This window comes from Sarcophilus harrisii, chromosome 4 (assembly GCF_902635505.1).
Source record: "Sarcophilus harrisii chromosome 4, mSarHar1.11, whole genome shotgun sequence".
Lineage (NCBI taxonomy): Eukaryota > Metazoa > Chordata > Mammalia > Dasyuromorphia > Dasyuridae > Sarcophilus > Sarcophilus harrisii.
In genome coordinates, this window is record NC_045429.1 from 331,333,580 (window position 1) to 331,357,096 (window position 23,517).

Here is a 23,517-nt window from a genome sequence, read left to right on the forward strand (position 1 = left end):
GCTGTGTATCCCTGGGTAGGTCATGTAACCCTGTTTGCCTCAGTTTTCTCATCTGTAAAATAAGCTGGAAAAGGAAATGACAAACCACTGCAATATCTTTGCCAAGAAAACCCCCAAATGGAATCACAAAGAGTCAGACATGAATGAAAAAATATTCAACAATTAAATTCATCAGCCCTGTTCTCAACCCATCCCTACCCATTTTCTAAGAAAGAAACCTTCATGAAGACTCAAGCAAGCAGCTGCTGAAAAACCTGGAAGCTGCCTCTATGGATGCTGCAGCCCCCTTCTCAGCAGCCACAGCTGCTGAAGACCCAGAAAAGAAAGTTTTCTTCATTAAAGTCCTTGACCTTGTCAAAAGGCTCAATAGCAAAGACAAATATGGTACCATCAATGGAAAAGACACTAAAGAAAAGGCATTACCATCTACTGGCTTTCTATTTGTCCTGCAGCTGAACCTCTCATATGTTTTATCTCCCTCTATTAAAATGTGAGTTCTTTTTGAGATGAAGAACTGTCTTACTTTTTTATTTATATTCATAGGCTTAGCACTATTCTTTGCATATAATAATTACTGAGTAAATAACTTTTTATTCCTGCATTCATGTCAGTTGTCACGAGGGGGAAGTAGGAAGAAAATAACCTAGGCAAAGACATGGAAACAGGGATGGGATGGAATACAATATCTGAGAAAGAGCAAAATAAAAAAAATCTGTTGATTAGAATGAAGAGTATGTAAAGGTGTAAGGGAAAGATAGATTGGGGCCAGTTTACAAAAGGTTTTAAATATCAGGTTGAGGGGAGCACATTTGAATAACAACAAGAAGCCAGTGGGGTTTATTGAGCTAAAGTGTGACACAATACAACCTGTGGTTTAGGGATATTTTTGGGCAGCTGTGTGGAGAATGGATTGAATAAGGAGAAATTTGAGATAGAGAAATTAGGAGTCCATTTCAATAAGTCAGTTAGGAAGTTATGAAGGTCCAAATTAGGATGGTGGTTATATTTAACATCTACTGGTCATCCTGCCATTTAGGGGAGGGGGTGGGGGGGGGTAAGAGGTGAAAAATTGGAACAAGAGGTTTGGCAATTGTTAATGCTGTAAAGTTACCCATGTATATATCTTGTAAATAAAAGGCTATTAAATTTAAAAAAAAAAAAACAAATTAGGATGGTGGTCAAGGGAATGGAGAGAATTAGATGCTGTGGTGAGAAGATGGACAAAATTTAGCAATTGATTGTAGGAGAGTGAGGGAGGGTGACTAAAATTTTGTAGCTGATGAATGAAAAGATAATGGTACCATCAACTGAAATAAGTTCAGAAGAGGGATGGGTTTGAAAGAGAAAGACAATAAGTTCTGTTTTACATAGAAGGAGTCTGAGGTGACTGTAGGACACCTTGTTTGAAACGTCCAATAGGTCTGGTGATGGGAGTTAGCTGTGTCAATGGGAGTTGATGATTCCTTGTGCAAGTAAAGATGATGTGGACTGTGAGTTTCTTTGAGCTTCCTCATCAGGAAGAAGTCCATCAAGTTCCAGACTATCCTGTTTGTATAAAGTAATTGTGAAGATAGAACTCTTTATCAATCTCCTCAAACTCCTGGGCATCTTTAAACAACCTATGCGCTATTGATTGCGTATCTTTAGATAGGTCTAGGACCTGATCTACCAGGTATTCCATCCAATTCCTCTTTGATTCCTCCTTTTGAGCTACCAAATTCTCCCCTGATACTTCCTCTGAGAAACTTCCAAGGTTGTATTTCCCCTATAAAGATGTGCTCATGAAGAAGATTTTTGCTTCAGGACTCTCTCCCTTTAATAGCATCTTTCTTTCTCCTTATTACAGCAAACTTTAGTTAGTCTGCTAAACTCCTCTATGGATCTAATATGGATCTAATATGGTACTAGGCTTCATGGTATATTCCTTTAATGGATTCTTCCAAATTCCTTTCCTTGACAACCCTATTGCTTTCCCAAATCTATTTCTTATTGGCCATTCCTGATATCTATTTTACCTTTTTATTTTATCTGTAACCTCTTCTCCTAGAATCTGTCACATGTTTATTTTGAATTAGGAATTGCTACCCTTGATCTCTTCAAGGCCATAGTTAATTTAAGAACCTGAGCCCCTGGCCTCCATTGTGTATTATATCTTAGGTACATGTCTACTTTGTTTTGGTTCTACCAGTAGGGCTCCATTCCCTGTCCTGATACCTTTTGGTTAGATGAAAGTGCTCTATGAATAAGGCACTAATGAGCAAGTCACAACCACTGCCTGTTGTCATTTACCTCCCCGGGGTTCTTAGTGGGAAGCCTGACCTTGCCCAAGTTATCCAAAAGTGATGACTGGTGATAATGCTTCCATATGCCCAAGTAATTGATATTCACTGAGGATCATTCCAAGTCGAGCATCATATGCTCAGAACTTCTGACATCCCTTGAATTTGCCAGTGCTTCAGAGAACCGCCACTTTCTAGGATGCTAAACACAGCACCTTATGTCCTGATATTAGAATTGAGCTATAGAAAGAAGAGAAGAGAATCTTAAAATATCCTAGTGTAAGGGAAAAGGGTATAGGGGTAGCTGGTGGCTCAGTGGATAGAGCACAGGACCTAGAATCAGGAAAATCTGAGTTCATATCTAATCTCAGATACTTTCTAGCTGTGTGACCCTGGGCAAGGCACTTAATTTCTGATTGTCTGACAAAATTGATCCCATTGGAGAAGAAAATGACAAACTATTTTGCCAAGAAAATTCCAATGACAAACTATTTTGCCAAGAAAATTCCAAAGAGTGTCACAAAAGATTGAGTCAAACTCAAAGAAAACTGAAAACAACAAAAATAAAGTAAATATTTGAAACACTTTCTCGTTTCTGGAGGAAAAGATTTCAGGCTCACAAGAAAGAAGAGTAGTAGGAGAGAAAGGGAGATCTAAATGGAGGTGGAGAGGAAGAACTTTGAACACAACTTCTATGCTGAGAGGCTCAGTTATACATTTGCAATCCCCAGCAAGTCAACTAGGCTATTTTTGAGCACATTTATTCCTTTTGTCCTTCCGTTATAAAGAAAAGAGTCGGAAGAAAGGAGGGGAGGGAGAGAAAGAAAGAGAGAGACAGAGAGATAGAGAGACAGAGAGAGACTGATAAGAGAAAATCACCAGGTCTTGCATTACCAGGTTTGTAAGTTGCTGTTACAACATGCATACTTTACATATGAACTCACATTGCATAATATTTTATCCCATCCTATTGTCTGCATTTGTGTGACTCTGTCTCACATTTTGGAGGAGAATGTTTTACTGATGTGCTTCTGATATACAATGATTTTGTCATCCCCTGATTTGAGTGGGGGGCGGGAGGGCGCTTCCGTTCTGGTAATATGTCAGTGATTCTAGATTTTCTGGCTTTAGCGTCTGCCTCAGGAAATTCCCGCACCCAATCTGTCTGATTGTGACCACATCTTAGATAGCTTCTGACCTCAGGATAGTCCCACAAATCAAACTCCTGAGACAATAGTGAATAAGACAATTTCTCAGTTCGTTGCTTGACTGATAATCTTGTTAGTGAGAATCAAATTCTCGAGAACACTTCTCCTTCCTATGAGTCATAGAATTATCATGTCAATGATAAAAAGATGGATAATGTGTCTCCTTGCTTCTGTTTCTCTCCTAATTTCTTTTAGAAATTCAGCCCACTTGTAATGGTGTTACAATTACAATAAACTTTGCCCTTTGACTAGGAGATGGGTTCAAGCACGCAAATTCTTCAGAGATACCGCACAACACCGGTTTGTGACCCCAAGCTTTTGGGGTCCCCTTTCCCAACCTCAACACTTCTTATTATGCCATCTTAGCCTTTGCTAAGAACTAATTGTGTCTACTGGATGGTTGCTAATGGAAAAAAATACCAGTGGGGGATTGTGTTATTATTTTAAAAGTACAGACTCACAAGGTTCAAATACACATTTTTCTCTTTTTAGTAGTGTCTAAGGATGAAGGAATCATTCACTAGCAGTGGCAATGCCATGTTTTCAGTGAGCAAGAAAGGACCACCTTTCCCTTCCCCTTGAAGTCCTGTGGCCCTGAGAAATGAATTTGGGATTTTGATCTTAGTTTTTTGATCCTATTCAATTCCAGGTGCAAAAAGTGGATACTACAATCCAAGAACATAAATCACAGGACCTTGGAGCTCTGGATAACAGGATAGACATTATACCAATAAGGATACCCTGAGGATCTAGGTCCTAGAATGTGAGTTCAGAGAAGGGATTTGATTTTGGAACTTGGTGGAACTAATTTTATATAGAAATTAAACTAAACTGCAAAGCTAATCCTTTCCATCTCCCCAGAAACCATGATTATGCCTGAGATGTTTTGAGGAAATGTTGTGGATTTGTTTTGGTTATATCTTTGAAGTGAATATTCCTTTTAAAGGTTTTTTTTTTAATTAAGTATGTAATAAATGCAGACCCTGACAGTCCTGTGCAGAATACAAATAAATGAGTTTTCTATCAAAGTAGCTCAAATATTTCTGTTCACAGATAACCAGGTTTACACAACTACCAAAAGAACTTTGCATTTGTCCAGGTCAATCAATATTACTCCTCTGTTCACAAACCTTTACTAGCTCCCCGATTTCCTCCAGAATGAAATACTAACTTCTTAGCCTGACATTCACAACCCCTCAAAATCTCCTTTTCAGCCTTGTTTTAAGTTATTCCTTTTCATGCAGGCTACATTCCAGGTAAATGGACCATTAACTGTTCCCTAATCTTGACCTGGGTTCCCACAGAAGCTATCTACCAAAACTAACCAAAGATTAGTCTTAATCTTTGCCTTTCAGAACTTTCTCTGCTTTCAAGGTTCCCTGTTTAAAAGCCTTCTCAGATGAAAGGGTTTTCCCCCTCATTAAGAGGTGGAAGGAACCAGAGATTTCTGGAGCAGAGAAGACTGATAACAGGGGCAGGGAGGGCATTCTAGCCCTCAAGTATTCAAATATTTGAAAGGATGTCACATGGAAAGAGAATTGGAAGGGTTTTATCAGTCCTGAAAGGCAGAAAGGAGCAGTGGATCCTTTCACACTTCATGTCAGGAAGAACTTCCTAAAAAAGGGCTGACTTGGCTGGGGGGGAGGGGAGCGGGTATGAAAGATTCTCTTTCATCGGAGACCTTCAAACCTATATGATCACTTAATGAGCATGTTCTTGGGAAGATTCCTTTTTGGATATGACTTGGACGAGATATCAGCCAAAGTTCTCTCTGACCTGTTTGAGACTATTAAAAGAACTCGTAAATATATTTAATATATTTATTAAATTATATTTATAAATTTAATATTAACATTATATTATTATGTATTAAATTATAAATTTAATAAAATATAATTTAAAAAATAAAATATATTTAAAATTTACAATTCAATTTTTTACCCTGCTAATTCTTTCTCTATGGTTATATATTAATGGATATATATTAATATTTCTTAATATTAATTATATGTTAATTAATTAATATATATTAATGGACGAAATCCAACATGCTGTCATTTGTCGTTGTTGTTTGTTATATAATGACTCAGATCAAAGTATCATATATTTAGAAATAAAAGACATATCAGAAGCTATCTAACTAGAAGTGTCTATAAATATGTTATATTCTCCCCATTGGATTGTAAAGATTCTTGAGGCAGACACTCAAGACTGGGTGACTTTTTCATCATTTTATTCCTCTCGTTCCTTCCCTTTAGGTACTCTCCTAGTGCTCTGGACACAATAATAAATGTGTGTTGAATTTTAAAAATTTAATTTTATTAAGCCTACAATCCCTTCAAAGTTTCGGCAGTGAAATCCACAGAAAACAAAAGATATTGGTAAAACCATCCACCTACGCTGAAAGGAGAAAGTGGATTAAACAGGCAGCCCACTGACTTAGGCCATTAGTATCTATCTTGGGCAACCACAGATTCCAAAATCAAATTATAAAAGGTAATCAGATTGGATCATATTTGGGAAACTGAGTACTTTTAATGGTCCCTAGCTGCTTCAAAAGCCCATCTTCGCTATATGATGGTACAGGTAACGGGATCATGATTAGAGCCAGAAGAGACAGACATCAAAAACTATTCCTTCAATGGTGTCCAACTCATATAGAAACAGACATCTCTAAACCATACATGAGGATCGCTGAAGGCTGTATATTAACAATTCTAAAATGTGAAATTATCTGTTTTATTGTATTTTTATTAATTGTGTTGCAGCTAACTGAAGAGTACTGTGGTTGGCAATGAGTTCAAATCTGGACTCAGATACTTACTAGCTGTGTGACTCAGAGCAAATCACTTCACCCTATTTGCCTCAGTTTCCTCATCTGTAAAATGGGATGGAGAAAGGACATGGCAAACTATTCCCATCACTATCTTTGCCAAGAGAACCCCAAATGGGGACATAAAGAGTAAGACATGACTGAAACAGCTCAACAACAAAAATTTATCTTAACAATATTTAATATTTAACAATTTAACAATATTTATCAGTTATATTTACTTCACAGAACTCTTTAGGATTTATCTAATAAATCAAAGTGTAAGTATGAAACTTGCTCTATGGTCAAAAATCATGGACTACTGAAGTCTAGGAATATTATAAATTATTCAAAAGCCAAATGAAATACACAGAACACTATGCTGACAGCCTTGATTTACATGTGAAAAGTAAAATTAACAAGTTATCAAAGTGTTTATATCCAGTGATCTCATTTTTGTGTTCATTCCACAAGAAGATTATTGACACCATGAAAAAAAACTTTCTGCAGAAAAAATATTCACAATAACTCTTTTTTTGTAGCAATAATAAAGTTAAAAATAAAACACAGGTACAATTATTGAGAAATATCTGAGTAGACATATTACTTTGCCATAAGGAGCAACAAATAGGAAGAATTCAAAGAAATAGGGAAAGATTTAAATGAAGTGATTAGGGAGAACAGACAGAACCAAAAGCACCATTATTAAAACTATAATAACAAAGACAACCTGCCATAGCAACAAAATATTTTTTTAAAACACTGGACAAAGATGCATTCATTAAATAGGCTGGTTTTAGTGAAGTTTTTCTTTGCTATTAAAAACAATGGTTTACTTAGTAGGAGAAAGAGCAGATAGATCCAGAAATAACTGTGATTTAAAAATAATAAAAGGCATCAGGAAAGCATTAAAATAGTTATCAGAATGAAATGTGTATTTTTACTGATATAAAAACTAAATGGTAAAGAAACTTTTGCTATCAATGCAGGTCAGCAGTGTTAAGAATTGTTAAGGAATCTCCTAAACTTGCATTTTTAAGTTGCCATATTTTTCAGAAATACTGGACCCAGAGCAGGAGGCCCTGAAACTGTCAAGGATGAAGTTTACCTCCCTTCCCCTGAGCTGATCTAATGTGCTGTTGACATCCCACGCTGGACAGTCTGGGAATCAAGACAGGTGCCAGTCTGCACTGGGCTTATGCAGCTGGGACTCTTGTAGAGAAGCAGACCATCATAGCTTCATGGTCTTGCCGTTCCTATATAATCTTGTGCTTTGCACTCCTCAATTGGCATCTTGTCTGTTTCTTGGGAGATTGTAATAAATCTTTTGCTTTTTACCTTGAAAGTCTCTGATTTTAATTTTAGGTAAGGGTCACTATCCCACACATAATTCTTTGAAAATTAGAATTAGGCAAGGGGAAGCCAGTGAAACTATAAGAGACCAAGAAATAATAAAATAGAATATTAAAAATGAAAAAAAAGAACAGAATATGAAACATCATAAGAAAAATAACAGATCTGGAGGATAGATCAAAACAAGAAAATATAGGAATAATCGGACTACCTGAAAGCTGTAACCAAAAAGAACCTTGACACAATAATGTAAGAAATAATCCAAGAAAATTGTCCTGGAGTGATAGAAGACGAGGGAAAAGCAGAAACAGAAAAAAAACCACCAATCACCACCTTAAAGCGATCCTTTGTGGAAAACAAATAGGAATACTATTACCCAACTCAAAGGTAAAATTTTGCAAGAAACAAATAAACAAAAAATTCAAATATACTAGAACTACAATTAAAATTGTACAGGATTTATCAGCAGCCACAATAAAAGACCACAGGTCCTGGAATCATATCTACCAACAATCAAAAGAACTAGGCCTGTGGCTTAAAATATCATATCCAGTAAAATGATGCATTATATAGAATGAAAAAGATGGACATTCAACAAACTTGCTGATTTTCAGCACTTTCTTTCAACCAAACCTCAACTCAATAGAAAACATACAAGAGCCAAAATCAAAAATCAATTTTAAGGAACTTAATTAATATGGACAAATTGTTTATATTTTTTACAAAGAAATGTATACCATATGTTTAAGATTGACATCAGCAATTGGGTAGCTCAAAAGAAAGACTGGGGCAGAGTTAAAGCAAAAATAGTAATTATGTTATATAAATGAGATGAAGAGGAAGAATAGACACACAGGCATTAGAAGGGGGAAGAAGGCTCATAATTCTGCAAACCTACTCACATTGGAAATGGCTCAAATAGGTAACACTACATATATACCATGAAGGGTATAGCACCCTCCAAAATCTGTAAAGAAATAAGGGAGAGGGCTAAGCAAAGGAGGAAGCAAAGAATGGGGGAAGAAGAAAAGGGAAGGATCCATGGATGGGGGGAAGTTAAGTAATAGCAAGGAAAGTAAAGAATCAGAATTAAAACAAAGAGTTAGCAGGAATAGCAAAAGATTCGTGTGTATCTGTGTATATATAAAGAAAAAATATACTTTATTATTTTACATACTTTATTACTTGATAAAGTAAAAAGAAAACATGAAACAGAGAATAAAAGAACAACCTACAAGGAAGTAAAGAAAAGATGGACACTCACAAATATAAATTCTTTTACTATTATTTCTCCTTTTTTGAACTGGTAATTTACTGCTATAAATTTTGAATCTTCCCTTATGTTCTGCTAGGCACATGACAATTTCTGCTTTGTCTTATTTTGTTTTATTTTCCTTTTCTGTTTTTCCCTTTTTTAAAATTCTGTTTTTGAAAACAAATTAGAAAAAAAAAAAAAAAGAAGAAATGATCCAACCATTGTGGAGAGCAATTTGAAATCATGCCCAAAGGGCTATAAAACTGCATACCCTTTGATCCAGCAGTGTCTCTACTGGATCTGTATCCCAAAGAAATCATAAAAGAGGGAAAAGGGCCCACATGTAGAAAACTGTTTGTGGCTCTTTTTGTAGTGGCAAGGAACTGGAAACTTAGTGGCTGCCCATCAGTTGGGGAATGGCTGAATAAATTATACTATATGAAAGTAATGGAATATTACTGTTCTATAAAAAATGATGAACAGTCTGATTTTAAAAAGGCCTGGAAAGATTTGCATGAACTGATGCTGAGTGAAACAAGAAGAACAAGGAAAACATAGTACACAGTAATAGTTAGATTGTGAAATGATCAACTATGATGGACTTCATTATTTTCAGCGGTTCAGTGATCCAAGACAATGCCAATAAACTTTGAATGGAAAAGGCAATTCACATCCAGAGAAAGAACTATGGAGACCGAATGTAAAATAACACATGCTATACATTAACTTTTTTTCTTCTGTTTTTTTTCTCATGGTTTTTCCCTTTTGTTCTAATTTTTCTTTCCCAACATGATTCATATGGAAAATGTAAAAATAATGACTATACATATATAACCAAAAAAATGTTTCATATGTAACTGGGGAGAATTTTTTTTTAATGAAAAAAAATATATATAAATATATCTAGTTTCATGAAGTTGCGATTGCCTGTTAACCACATCATCTCTGAAATTTAGATTTAGAAAGTTGCTTAAGGCACTGAAAGATTAAGTAATTTGCCCAGAGTCATAAAAACAATTCACATCAAACGGGATTTGAATTTGGGTGTTCCTGACTGAAATGTCAGCTTTGTATCCACTATATCACTCTACTTTTCATTAAAAATAAAGATAATATGATAAATTTATATATATATATATATAATAAAAATAATAAATAATAATAAATAAATTTTTCTTTTGCGCCATGATAAATGTGGAAATATGTACAGAAAAATTGCACAGGTTTAACATATATTAGATTACTTGCTGTCTAGAAGAAGGGAGTGGGGAGAAGGGAGGGAGAAAAACTTGGAATACAAGGTTTTATAAGTGTGAATGTTGAAAACTATCTTTGCATGTATTTTGAAAATAAAAAGCTATTATTTAAAAAAAAAAAAAAAAGAAAAGAACAAGGGGCAGCTAGATAGTACAGTGGATAAGGCACTGCCCTTGAAATCAGAAGGATCTGAGTACAAATCTGCCTTTGATACTTAACACTTCCTAGCTGTGTGACCTTGGGCAAGTCACTTAATCCAAATGCTTTGCAAAAATAAATAAATAAATAAATAATGAGAACATTTGGCCAATACACTGGTACGTACCAATTCCTTTTTTTGTAACAATCAAAAAAACAATAAAGTATAAGGTTGTGTGGGCCACCTTCTGTATGATATTTACATGGCCTCCCTCATGCTGCTTTGCTTAACTATTTGGGAGTTACATATTATGGAAGGATTTATTCAATTGTGGCTATGGTGGAGTTTTGAATAATGTGTTAAAACAAAATTAACAGTAGAAAAGGCAGGGGGACTTGGAAATCTGACTTAGTAGAGAAATCGGAGGGAAATGCTCTCTGGATGTCATTTTCCTTATCTATAAAATGAGACATTGGACCAGATGACTGTTGACCCTTCCCACTCTAAATCCCTAATATTGACATTATTAAAAAATGGAGAGGGCAGCTGGTTGGCCCAGTGGATAGAGCCCCAGCCCTGAAGTCAGGAGGACCTCAGTTCAAATCTGATCTCAGATACTTAACACTTCCTAGTTCTGGGACCCTGGGCAAGTCACTTACCCCCAATTGCCTCGGGGGGGGGGCGCGGGGGGGGGGAGATGGAGAGGAAGGCCTCCAGTGTATTGGGTAAAACCTCAAAGGAGAATCCTTGGAAGGATGTACTTTACCAGGAGTCATCCAGTGGGAGGGGGCCTGTAGAAGAACCATCTGCCTCATAGAAACAGATTACACCCATACATAGGAAACCACAAACATCCTCAAAGTCTATCATGGGACTCTGTCCAACGCCTATTAATTGCACCATCTCTTTGGTCCTCTCTTTGGTTACATTGACGTTTTTTGCTTTGAGTTTTTACAAGGAAGGGAAAGCAACATCGGAACTTGATCACTTCGGCCCTCTGCCCCCCCAGTCCCACTCTTTCTCTGGCTCAGAATCTTGGTGTTCTAAGACCTCCCCTGACCTATCCTTTCAGGCTGATCAAATAAAGCCATTTAGCGTACAGAATCCCAAATGGGCCCAAGCCCCGCATCTCACTGCTGTCCCATTCTCCACATAAGTGTCCCTCTGTCTAATAAACTCAACTGGTTCCCCAGCACTCCGCTGGGAGAAATAACGTTTCGGAGACAATAACCATCAATGGGCAGGATTCATTCTCTGGCCCCCTTGAACCTGTAAGACTTTTATGACGGGCTGTTATAGCTCCCTATCAGCAGCCACGCCTCAGTGGTGCTTGGAACCAACATCTGTGCTTCAGGAGGGGCCGGCTCCCACCGCAGCGAGGTGTTGGGCAGGGCCTTCTCCCATGGGGGAGCCCAACGGCACAGCTGCCTCAGCACCACGAGTGCTGACAAACCCCACGGAGAGGGAGCCGCGGAGAAAAACGCAACAGATAACGTGCCATTTGCAAGCTGTCTACATGAGTTATTTGCCCACGGAGGATGACTTTTATGGGGTAATTCCATTGTGATTTCTGAAGGCAATTGTCACATTATCTTGGCCACTTTACAAACATCACATCTGGGAACTGTTCACATGAAAGCATTGGCTAGAAACTACATCTGGTGGCCTGGAATTGATTCTCATATCAAAAAAAAAAAAAGCTGGCAGAAAGTTTAGGATGTGCTGGGCTACCTGCCCTCCCTCCCCGCCCCCATCTCTCTCTGTCTTTCTCTCTCTGTCTCTCTCTCTCTCTCTCTCTGTCTCTGTGTCTCTATGTCTCTCTCTCTCTGTGTGTCTCTGTCTCTCTCTGTCTCTGTCTCTCTCTGTGTGTGTGTGTGTCTCTGTCTCTCTGTCTCTCTCTCTCTGTGTCACTCTGTGTCTCTCTGTCTCTCTCCATCTCTTTCTCTGTCTCTCTCTCTCTGACTTTCTGTCTGTTTTTCTTTTTCTCCTTCTCTCTTTCTCTTCCCTCCATTCATCTCCAACATAATCACCAATTGCCCCAAAATAACTTAATCAGACTTAACTGTCACTGAGCACAAATAGAAGCTACATCAAAGTATTTCAAACCTCGTAGATCATAAACTATATTCAGATTTGCCTGTGTTCACATTGTCTGCATCACAGATGAGAAGACAGAGATGTTAGTGATGTTAAGTGACTTGCTTTAAAAGCACACAGCTACTTATTTGGGAGCTGAAACACTGGGGCGCATCTGCAGGAGACATTTGTTGGACCGTCAGCATCAGTGTCAAGCATAAGCTAGGTGTAAGAGTGGTTATGTTGCAGAGTAATATAAGAGTAATAAGGGTGCTCTAGAAAGAATCAGAAAATCTGGGTTCTTGCCCCAGTTCTTCTACAAACTTGCTAGGAAACTTTAGCCACTGTCCTCAACTATAGGATAAAGGAATTGAATGAGTTGACCTACTGCTAAGAATTTGTGATCTAATAGATGGCCTAAAAGCAAGGTTAGTCATAGAGTAGAATAGGCATAGGAAGATCTTCTCTATTCAAAATTGTTCCCTTCAACTGCCACCAACTATTTTCAAACATATTATGATATATTTCAAAGCCCTTCCTTTGAGCTGTCCAGTCAAATGAGCTTTTTTTCTGGGTCTCTTTTAAAATCCAGATACTCTTAGCCTTCCAAGAGTAGATATTCAAGCATCCCCAGGAATTAACACCTGGTCACCAGATTTATCAATTATATTTCCTTTAGGGCCTCCCTTGTCTACTTTAACAGAAGTCTTCCATCCAAGTGTTCTGTCCCATGACTTCCTACATCACAAAGGAAGAGACGGGGCTGGGCTTAGAAGCCGGGTCTCTGCTTCCATTTTCTGACAGCTCGACTATGGAACTTTGAAGTGTTTGTCTTATCTCTGGCCTTCAACCCACATCTAAAGATAGCCTTCCTAGAAACATACAAATGCCAGGATTTCTACCCAATCCTGTTATTCATTCTTTCAGCTCCCTCTAGCTCCATTTTAAACACTAAGCCAGAAACAAAACATTATCCAGAAGCAGTTCTCCTGTTCTCAAATTCTCCAGTACCTCCAGAACTCAGGACTGATAGAAGCAATTCATGGGTCCTCACCATTAACTTCAAGGTTAGCTCCAGGTCCCTAAAGAGGCTATTTCATCCAGACCTCAGCCTCTCAGCAGGCCATTTCCCTCAACACACACACATACATCATGTTCCATCCCAGGAGAAGGATCTGTCCATGCATTCAATACCATTTGTTATGCAATATACTGTGCTAGTCACTAAAAAAGAGGCAAAATTAAAGTAACCACATACTCTGACCTCAAGAATTTTAACATTTGCCATGCTTAACTTTTCCCAGAAAAGACAATATCTTTCAGTCTCTCTTGCCTCCATTTGTTTACCAAAAAAAAAAAAAAAAAAAAAAAAAGCCTCCAGAGTGACAGAGGCCTTAATGCAAGGAGAAGTAGCTGGAGTATCCAGCAGGATCAGGGGTGACAGACACTTACCAGATTCCTTCATATGTAAAGATGTCTTTGACTTTCTTTAGAGACAGAATCTCCAAGGTAGAAGAATCGACATCCTGGGTATTCAAGGGTGGTATTACCTTAGTCTGGAAGTCCACAGTATCCCAGTAGAGATAGAGAAAGAAAGCTAACAGCAGAACTATCAGTAGCATCTTCTTCTTTGAACAATCCATTTGTCACCAGATTTTTTAACTTTGGAAGAAATATAAAAGTAAATGTTGAAAAAAATTTTTCTCCATCATAGCTCTCCATATAGTGTGATACCATACTAGAAATTAGATATACACACAGAATAAAAGGAATATTGCCTCTGACCTAGAGTTTGCAAAGAAGAAAAAATTTCTCCATTGTAGCTCCAAAAAGTCTTCGTGTGATACCATACTAGAAATTAGATATATACACGGAATAAAAGGAATTTTGCCCCTCTCCTTCTGTAGTTTGCAAAGACCAGTTTGTGGTGCATTGATATGATGGAATGCCGTCATATTCTAAGAAATAATGAAAAAAATGGTTTCAGAGAAGCTGGGGAAGACTTGTGTGCACTGATGCAGAATGAAATGAGCAGAACAAGGAGAACAATTTTTACATTAATAACATTGTAAATGCAAAATTTGATCAAGGTACTGCTAAACCATGATTCCAGAGCAAAAATGATGAAACAAACACCGTTTTATTTTTTCCGTTGCTTAATGGTAGGAAGGAAAGAAAAGAAATGCTTGCTAATTGAAAAAAAAAAAATAAATTTTTAAAAGATCAAAATATGTGTGCAACTTGAGGTGACATTGCCTTGAATAGCAGATTCATTTAAATAAGATTCAATAGGGTGAGCTGATCATAACAACTTATATTCAAGTAAGAAGGTTTGCAAAGTGCCAAATATATGTTATATGATTTTTCTGCATAAAAGATATGGGTTGGATCAAGATGGTAGAGAGAAGAGATAACCCACCCAAATTCTCCTCCAAAAATTCTGAAAACTGCCTCTAAGCTGATTTAGGAGTTGGGGGAGTGGTTTACCAGCACAGCCGGAAAGGTCTCTCTCCTTGGGGTGGAGGGACAGCGAGGTCCAGGAGCACTGAGACACCAATCTCACAACAGGGGACCTGGGAGGGTTCCAAGCCTGGGGCAATGCACCGGGAAGGCCCCACCCTCCTGCCACCCAGCTGCTTTTACCGCACAGCAAGGCCCCACAGGATACAGCCTTACCAGAGAAGCAGGGTCCTCCTCTGGAGAGCACCCCTCCTGAGCTTCCCTCCTGGAGACACCTTGCACCTAAGCCCAACTAACAGCAAGGTCCCTCCCCCAGGACTAGTCAACAGACAGGCCCAGGTTCCCTAGCAACATAGCAGCAAGGCCCCACCCCTGGGGCAGTCCAGCAACAAGATCTTCCCCCCCCCTCCCCTGGGCCAATCAAAAGAGAGACTCTGCTTCCTTAGCAACATAGCAGCAAGGCCCCACCCCTGGGGCAGGCCAGCAACAAGATCTTCCCCCCCCTCCTCTGGGCCAATCAGAATCTCTGCTTCCTTAGCAACATAGCAGCAAGGCCCCACCCCTGGGGCAGGCCAGCAACAAGATCTTCCCCCCCTCCTCTGGGCCAATCAAAAGAGAGACTCTGCTTCCTTAGCAACATAGCAGCAAGGCCCCACCCCTGGGCAGGCCAGCAACAAGATCTTTCCCCTCGGGCCAATCAAAACTGAAGCTCTGCTTCCTTAGCAACATAGCAGCAAGGCCCCACCCCTGGGCAGGCCAGCAACAAGATCTTTCCCCTTGGGCCAATCAAGAGAGAGCCTTTGCTTCCCTAGCAACATAGAAGCAAGGCCCCACCCCTAGGCAGGCCAGCAGCTAGGCCCTGAAACCCAGAGAAAGCCAGCAGCAAGACCCCAACGCAAGAAACCTGTATGAGTGTAGGCAGGAACCCGGCCCAACTCCCAGGTCAAAATACCAAATCACAAAGCAGGCAGAAACAAATGAGCAAAAATTCTGGGTTAAGAACTCACTATTTGACAAAAACTTCTGGGAAAAGTGGAATTTGGGATGGCAGAAACACTTTCACCAAGGTCAAAAATGGGTTCATGTTAAATCATGAATAAATGATAAATAATAATAAATCACCAAGGGTTCTACCTCAAGCAAACTAGGAGAGCAAGGAATAGTTCATCTGACAGACGAGGAGAAGAGAGGAATTTATGAGCTAACAAGAGATAGAGAGTATTATGGAAGTAAAGTGGATAATTGTGATTACATTAAATTGAATAAGCAAAACCAACACAATCAAGAGGAAATCAGAAAGATGGAAAACAATTTTTACAAGTATTTCTGAGAAAGGGCTCATTTCTCAAATATATAAAAATTAAGTCAAATTTATAAGAATAAAAACCATTCCCCAAATGATAAACGATCGATGGATTCTGAATAAGTAGTTTTCAGTTAAAGAAATTAAAGCTAGCTATAGTCACACAAAAAAGTGTTCAATCACTATTGAATAGAGAAATGCGAATTAAAATAATTCTGAAGTGCCACATCATATGTGTCAAATTGACTAATATGACAGAAAAGAAGAATAAATGTTTTCGATGTGGGGAAAGTGGGACACTGATGCACTGTTGGTAGAATTGTGAAGTGATCCAGCCATTCTGGAGAGCAATTTGGAATTATGCCTAAAGGGATAGCAAACTGGGCATACCCTTTGATCCAGCAGTACTACTCTAGGTCTGTAGCCCAAAGAGATTATAAAAAAGGGAAAAGGACCCACATGTGCAAAAATATTTGTAGCACTATATTTTGGTGGTAGCCAAGAATTGTAAATTGAGAGAATGCCCCTCAATTGGGGAATGGCTGGACAAGCTGTGGCACATGAGAATTTGGGCAGCTAGGTGGCACAGTAGAGCACCAGCCCTGGAGTCAGGAGGACCTGAGTTCAAATACGGTCTCAGACACATAACACTTCCTGGCTGTGACCTGGGCAAGTCACTTACCCCCAATTGCCTCAGCAAAAAGGAAAAAAAAAGTATTAGAATTCTATTATGCTATAAGAAATGGTGAACAGGCAGATTTTAGAAAAACCTGGAAAGACTCACAATTCATATGAGTTAAATGAGCAGAACCAGAATGCTGTACACAATAACAGCAGGATTTTGTGATGGTAAACTATGATTGACTTATCTCTTCTCACAAATACAGTGATCTAAGATAATTCCAAAAGGCTCTTGATAGAAAATGTTATCCACATCCAGAGAAAGAATTAGGGAGCTTTAATCCAGATTGGTGCATACTATTTTCACTTTTTTCCTTTTCTTGTGGTTTTCTCCTTTTATTCTGATTCTTCTTTCACAACATGACTAATATGGAAATATGCTTGATGTGATTGTATATGTATACCCTATATTGGACTACCATCTTAGGGAAAGGGAAGGACCAGGAGGGAGGGAGAAAAATGAAAATCAAAATATTATAAAAGTAAAATTTGAAAACTAATAGATTTTTTAAAAGAAAACTATTTTTACATGTATAGTATTTTTAAAAATATTATCTACCAAAAAAAAAAAGGGAGAGAAAAAAATTTTTAATGACAAGAAGAATTAAGGCACAAACAGAAAAGGAAACAGTGTCAAAAATGGTTACGTAGAAAGCTCAGACTCCCAAAAAACAATTAGAGAAGTAAAAGAAAAATTCAGAAAAGGAATAAGAATACTACAAAAGAATCATGAAGAGTCAGTAGCTTGGGAAAAAAAATATATAAAAATTCACCAAAGAAAATAACTCCTAAAAGAATAGAATTGGCTAAATGGAAAAGAAAGTACAAAAGTTCACTGAACAAAATGATTCTTTAAAAATTAAAATTGGACAAGTAAAAGCTAATGACTTCATGAGACATGGGGATCTAATCAAACAAAATTTCTAAAAAATAGAAGAAAATGTGAAATGTTTCATTGGAAAAACAACTGACCTAGAAAAGAAGAGAGATCATTTAAAAATTATTGGAGTCATGATTTAAAAAAAAAAAAGGGCCTAGAAATTATTAAGGAAAACTGCCTTGATATCCTGGAAAATAGAAATTAAAAAGAATTCACTGATCACCACCCAAAAGATCCCAAAATTAAAAATTCCCAGGAACATCAGAGCCAAAATCCAGAGCTCACAGATCAAGGAAAAGGTTTTGAAAAAAAGTAAAAAAGAAACAATTCAAATATTATCGAGCTATAGTTAGGATTCTACAGGATTTGGCAGCTTCCAAATTAGAGAACTGGAGGGCTTTGAACATGATATTCTGGAAAGCAAAGAACTTAGAATTACAACCAAGTATCACCTGCCCAGCAAAATTGAATATAATCTTTCAGGGGGAAAGGATATTTAATGAAATAGAGAACTTTCAACCATTCTTAATTAAAAGACTAGAGTTGAATAAAAATTTGATCTCCAAATACAAGACTCAAGGGAAGCATAAAAAGAGATTCAATAAGGTAAAATTGTTCATATTTCTATATAGTAAAATAATATTTGTAACCTTTAAGAACTTTATTACTATAAGAGCAATTAGAAGGAGTATACTTAGAGAGTGCTGACATAAGGTGATTTTGATGGAATAATATCTAAAAGATAAATAAATAAAGGATGAGAAACAAGATTACACTATAAGAAAGGGGGGGAGATAAAATAAGATAAATTATTTCATATAAAAAAGGCATGACAGAGCTATTACAATGGAGGAGAAGATGAGGAAAGTGGCAGGCAAAGGTTTTATCTTATTCTTATCAAAATAAGCTCAGAGAGAATAAAATACATAGTTAGTTGAATGCAGAAAGTTATCTTACCCTCTAAAGAAGAAAAAAGGGAAAAAGATAAAATGGGATAAGGGGAGATGAATGATAGAAGAGTAGGTAGATTGGGGAAGACAGTGATCAGAGGTAAAACAGTAGGGTTGAGTCTAAGAGAAGGGAGGGATGAAACAGGGAAAATTAGTATGGAGGGAAATGTAAAATTAATTTGCATAACTATAAATATGAATGGAATAGTCACCCACAAAACAGAAGCATATAGTAGAATGGATTAAAAAACAGAATCCTACAATATATGTTTACAAGAAACACATTTGAAGCTTAAAGACAGAAACATTAAAGATAAATGACTGGAGCAGAATATATTATGCTTCAGCTGAAACAAAAAACATCAGGGCTAGCAATTACGATCTCAGATAAAACAAATGCAAAAATAAATCTAATTAAAAGAGAAAAGAAAGGAAACTATTTCTTACTAAAAGAAATGTATAAACATATATTTCATTAATGCATCCATAACATAAATATCCAAATTTTTGAAGAAGTCAAATGAGTTACAGGAAGAAATAAGACCACAAAACTATACTAGTGGAACTTTTCCCTTCCAGAACTAAGATAAATCTTACAAAAATAAATAAATATACAAGAAAAAAGTTAAAAAGTGAACAAAATTCTGGAAAAGTTAGATATGATATATTTCTAGAGAAAATTGAATGGGAATAGAAAGGAATATACCTTTTCTCAATAGTATATTACACCTATACAAAAATTGACAATGGATTAGAACATTAAAAATCACACAATCAAATGGAAAAAGCAGAAGTATTAAATGCCTCCTTTTCAGATCACAATGCAATAAACATTACATTCAATAATGGACAATGGAAAGGTAGAGTGAAAATTAATTGGAAATTAAATAATCTAATAAAAAATAAATAATCAAAGGATAAATCATAGAAATAATTGATAGTTTCATTAAAGAAAATGACAATGAGACAACAAACCAAAATTTGTGGGATGCAGCTAAAACAGTTGTCTCTAATTGCTTTCATCAATAAAATAAAGAGCAAATGCAACTAAAAATAAAAAACTAGAAAAAAATTTTAAATCCTCAATTAAATTAACACCAAATTTGAAATCCTAAAAATTAAAGCAGAGATTAACAAAATTAAAAGAAAACCATCAAATTATTTTTTTAAATCCCTAGAAACTGGTTTTCTGGAAAAAACAATAAAATATAAAAACCATTGGTTAACCTGATTTAAAAAAAGGAAAGAAGAAAGCAAAATTACCAATATCAAAAATTAAGAGTGAATTCCCCATCAATGAAAAGAAAATTAAAATAATTGTTAGGAAATTTTTTGCCCAATTACATACAAATAAATTTGATAATCTAAATGGATAGATATCTATAAAAATATAAATTACCTAGATTCACAGAAGAAAAAATAGAATATGTAAATAATCCAATCATAGAACAAAAAATTTAACAAGCATAGAACAAAAAATTTAACAAGCCACCAATGAATCTTCCCTGGACAGATGGGTTCACAAACAAATTGTATCAAATATTTAAATAATATTTCTTCCCAATACTATGTAAACTATCTGGGAAAAAAAAAAACTGGCAAAGAAGGAGTCTTATTAAACTCCTTTTATGACACAATTGTGACACTGATATCTAAACCAGGAAGAGCCAAAACAGAGATAGAAAACTATGGATCAATTTCCCTGATGAATATTGATGCAAAAAATTTAAATAAAATACCACCAAGGAGAAACAGCAATATATCATAAGGATTGTACAGTATGATTAGGTAGGATTTATACCAAAAATGCAAGTTTTGATTCAATATCAAAGGCTATTAACGTAATTTACTATTTTATTAACAAAATCATTAAAAATCATATGATTATCTCAATAGATGCAGAACAGGCCTTTCACAAAATACAATACCTATTCCTAATTTTAAAAACATGAGGGAGTATGAGAATAAAGGGAGCTCTTTAAAAATATGAGCTATCTATCTAAAACTATCAGCAAACATTATCTGTAAAGAGGATGAGCTAGAAATTTTCCCAGTAAAATAAGGGGCAAAGCAGTACCTTTATTACTCACTATTATCCTAGAAATATTAGCTATACCAATAAGACAAGAAAAAGAAATTGAAAGAATTTGAATAAGCTATGAAGAAACAAAACTATCACTCTCTGCAGATGATGTAATGGTATACTTAGAGAATCCTATAGAATCAACTAAAAGCTATTTGAAATAATTAGCAATTTTAACAAAGTTGCAGAATACAAAATAAACCCACATAAATCATAAGCCTTTCTATATATTGGCAACAAAACCCAGCAGAAGAGATAGAAAGAGAAATTCCATTTAAATAACTGGGGACAATATAAAGTACTTGGGAGACTACCTGCCAAGACAAACCTAGGAACTATATGAACACAATTATAAAACATTTTACACACAAATACAGTCAGATCTGAACAACTGGAAAAATATTAATTATTCATGGGTAGGCTAAGTCAATATAATAAAAATTATAACTTGACCTAAATTAATCTATTCAATGTTATATCAATCTAACTACCTAAAAATTATTTTGTAGAGCTAGAAAAAATAATAACAAAATTCCATCTGAAAGAACAAAAGGTCAAGGACATCAAGGGAATTAATGGGGGAAAAAAATGTGAAGGAAGGTGATCTAGCCGTACCAGATCTCAAACTGTAATATAAAGAGATAATTATCGTTATTCCGGGAGACAAGGCGGCTGAGGCTGGGGATGGCACGAGGAGGTGAGGGGGTGGGGGCGTAGGGGGGAGGCAGCGGAGGAAGCAGCATCTCGTTCCTACCACTGGGGCTCTGCAGCAGCTGCATCCCCCAACTCCGGGATGCGTCCTCGCCCTCCTCTTGCTCTGCAAGCTGGGATCATCTGTGATTCAGATTCAGGATTGCTTGTATTGTGCATACCCAGCAATTGTAGTTTTTCCAATAGCCTAAAATTTGTTCTGAAAGAATGCAAATAATCTTTACATCTTCATCACACAGATGATGCAGTCTCTTCGGTTTGCTGCTTTGAACAATAGAAGCTGATGGAGTTAGAATATTAAATACTTGATTTGGGTTTGCTGAAGGACAATATCACATTGTCCAGCAAAGTGTAACTCATTTAATGGATTTTATCTGACTTGCTAAGTCATATTGCTTTATTTCTCTTGGACTTTGTGGTAACACTACAAGAAATGTTCATTTAACCTTACTGTATCTGCAAATAAGCATTACTAATACATACAGATAATTTTTTGAGCTTCAGCAGAATTAATATTTCTGCTCTCATCCTGGTTTTATTCTTTTGAAAGATTTTAATGATGATGTTTTTCTAAAGAATGAACAGGAAAAGAACAAAAAAGCATTGAGAAACTACATATTGATAAGAACGACCAGAAGTTTAATGCTTCAAGCCAAGGATCCTTAGCTACTAATGGGTCTTGTCCTTTGGGGTATTTTGATACTATTTATGCATCTTCTTGAGTGCACTCCACAGACTGATTCCTAGTATCATGGGAGAGAATTATGGTAAAGACTCTTGCCAAGATCTCCTACAAGAACAAGAACATTATCAAACCCAAGGGCATCTAGCCTGAATCATCAGATGGTCCAACTCAAACAAGAATTACAAGAGATGAGTGAGAAAATAAGAATATTGCTCGAAAAAAATTATCTAAGTGCAAATCGTATGGATTATCAGGACACCAAAGAACAAATATCTAGTGATCTTCTGGAATTTCTTCATTCTCAAACTGACAACACTGAGGTAGACATAAAAATCAAACTATCAGTGAATATAGTGCCATCTCTCGTAAAGTTTTACCTTAAGGAAAATCTTCTGATTGATATCCAGAGGAAAAGTCTTTTAGAAAAGAAGAGAGAAGTTGGTGAAAGTGTTTGAGGCTGACCTGGAGGTTATTAATAATCCTAATGAAGAAGATGAAGATGGGCTGATTGGGGGAAAACAACTACTAATTGAAAATGATTTTGTAGATTATGTGATGATCAACTCTGATGAATTTGGCTCTTAGCAACAATGAGGTGATTCAAGCCAATTCCAATAGATTGTGATGGAAAGAGCCATCTGCATCCAGAAAGAGAATTGTAGAGACTGAATGTAGATCACACATAGTATTTTACCTTTTTTGTTGTTTGTTTGCTTTTTTCTTTCTCATTTTTATCCCTTTTTGATCTAATTTTTCTTATGCAGCATGATAAATGTGGAAATATGTATAAAAGAATTGCACTATGTTTAACTTATATTGAATTACTTGCTGTCTAGGGGAGGGAGTGGGTGGAAGGGAGAGAAAAATATGGAACATAAGGTTTTACAAGTGTGAATGTTGAAAACTATCTTTGCATATATTTTGAAAATAAAAAGCTATTGTTTAAAAAAAAGAAAATGATTTTATAGAAGATGAAGAAACAGAGGCTCAGAGAAGTTAAATGACTTGCCCATGATTGCCCAGATAATAATTATCAGTGGAATTTGAATCCAGGTTTTCTCCTCACAACGGCCCTATGAAATTATTATCATACTAAGAGAAAAGAGACACACTATGAACTCTTTTTTAAGAAGGCAGATCTCAGTGGATAGAGCACTGTCTCTGAAGTCAGGAGGACCTGAGTTCAAATCCAGCCTCAGACACTTAATACATCCTACCTGTATGATCCTGGGCAAGTCACTTAACCCCAATTGCCTCAGTGGAAAAAAAAAAAAAGCAGATCTTCAATTCTGATTGATGTGGCTTCTTTCAACACTGAAATGATTGAGGCCAGTTCCAATGATCTTGTGACAAAGAAAGTCATCTACATCCAGAGAGAGGACTGT

General features: G+C 36.5%; 1 pseudogene; it reads left to right on the plus strand.

Moving 5' to 3' along the window:
- Nucleotides 1-269: 269 nt before the first annotated feature.
- LOC111720528 lies at nucleotides 270-23,283 on the plus strand (annotated as a pseudogene).
- The last annotated feature ends 234 nt before the right edge of the window (nucleotides 23,284-23,517 follow it).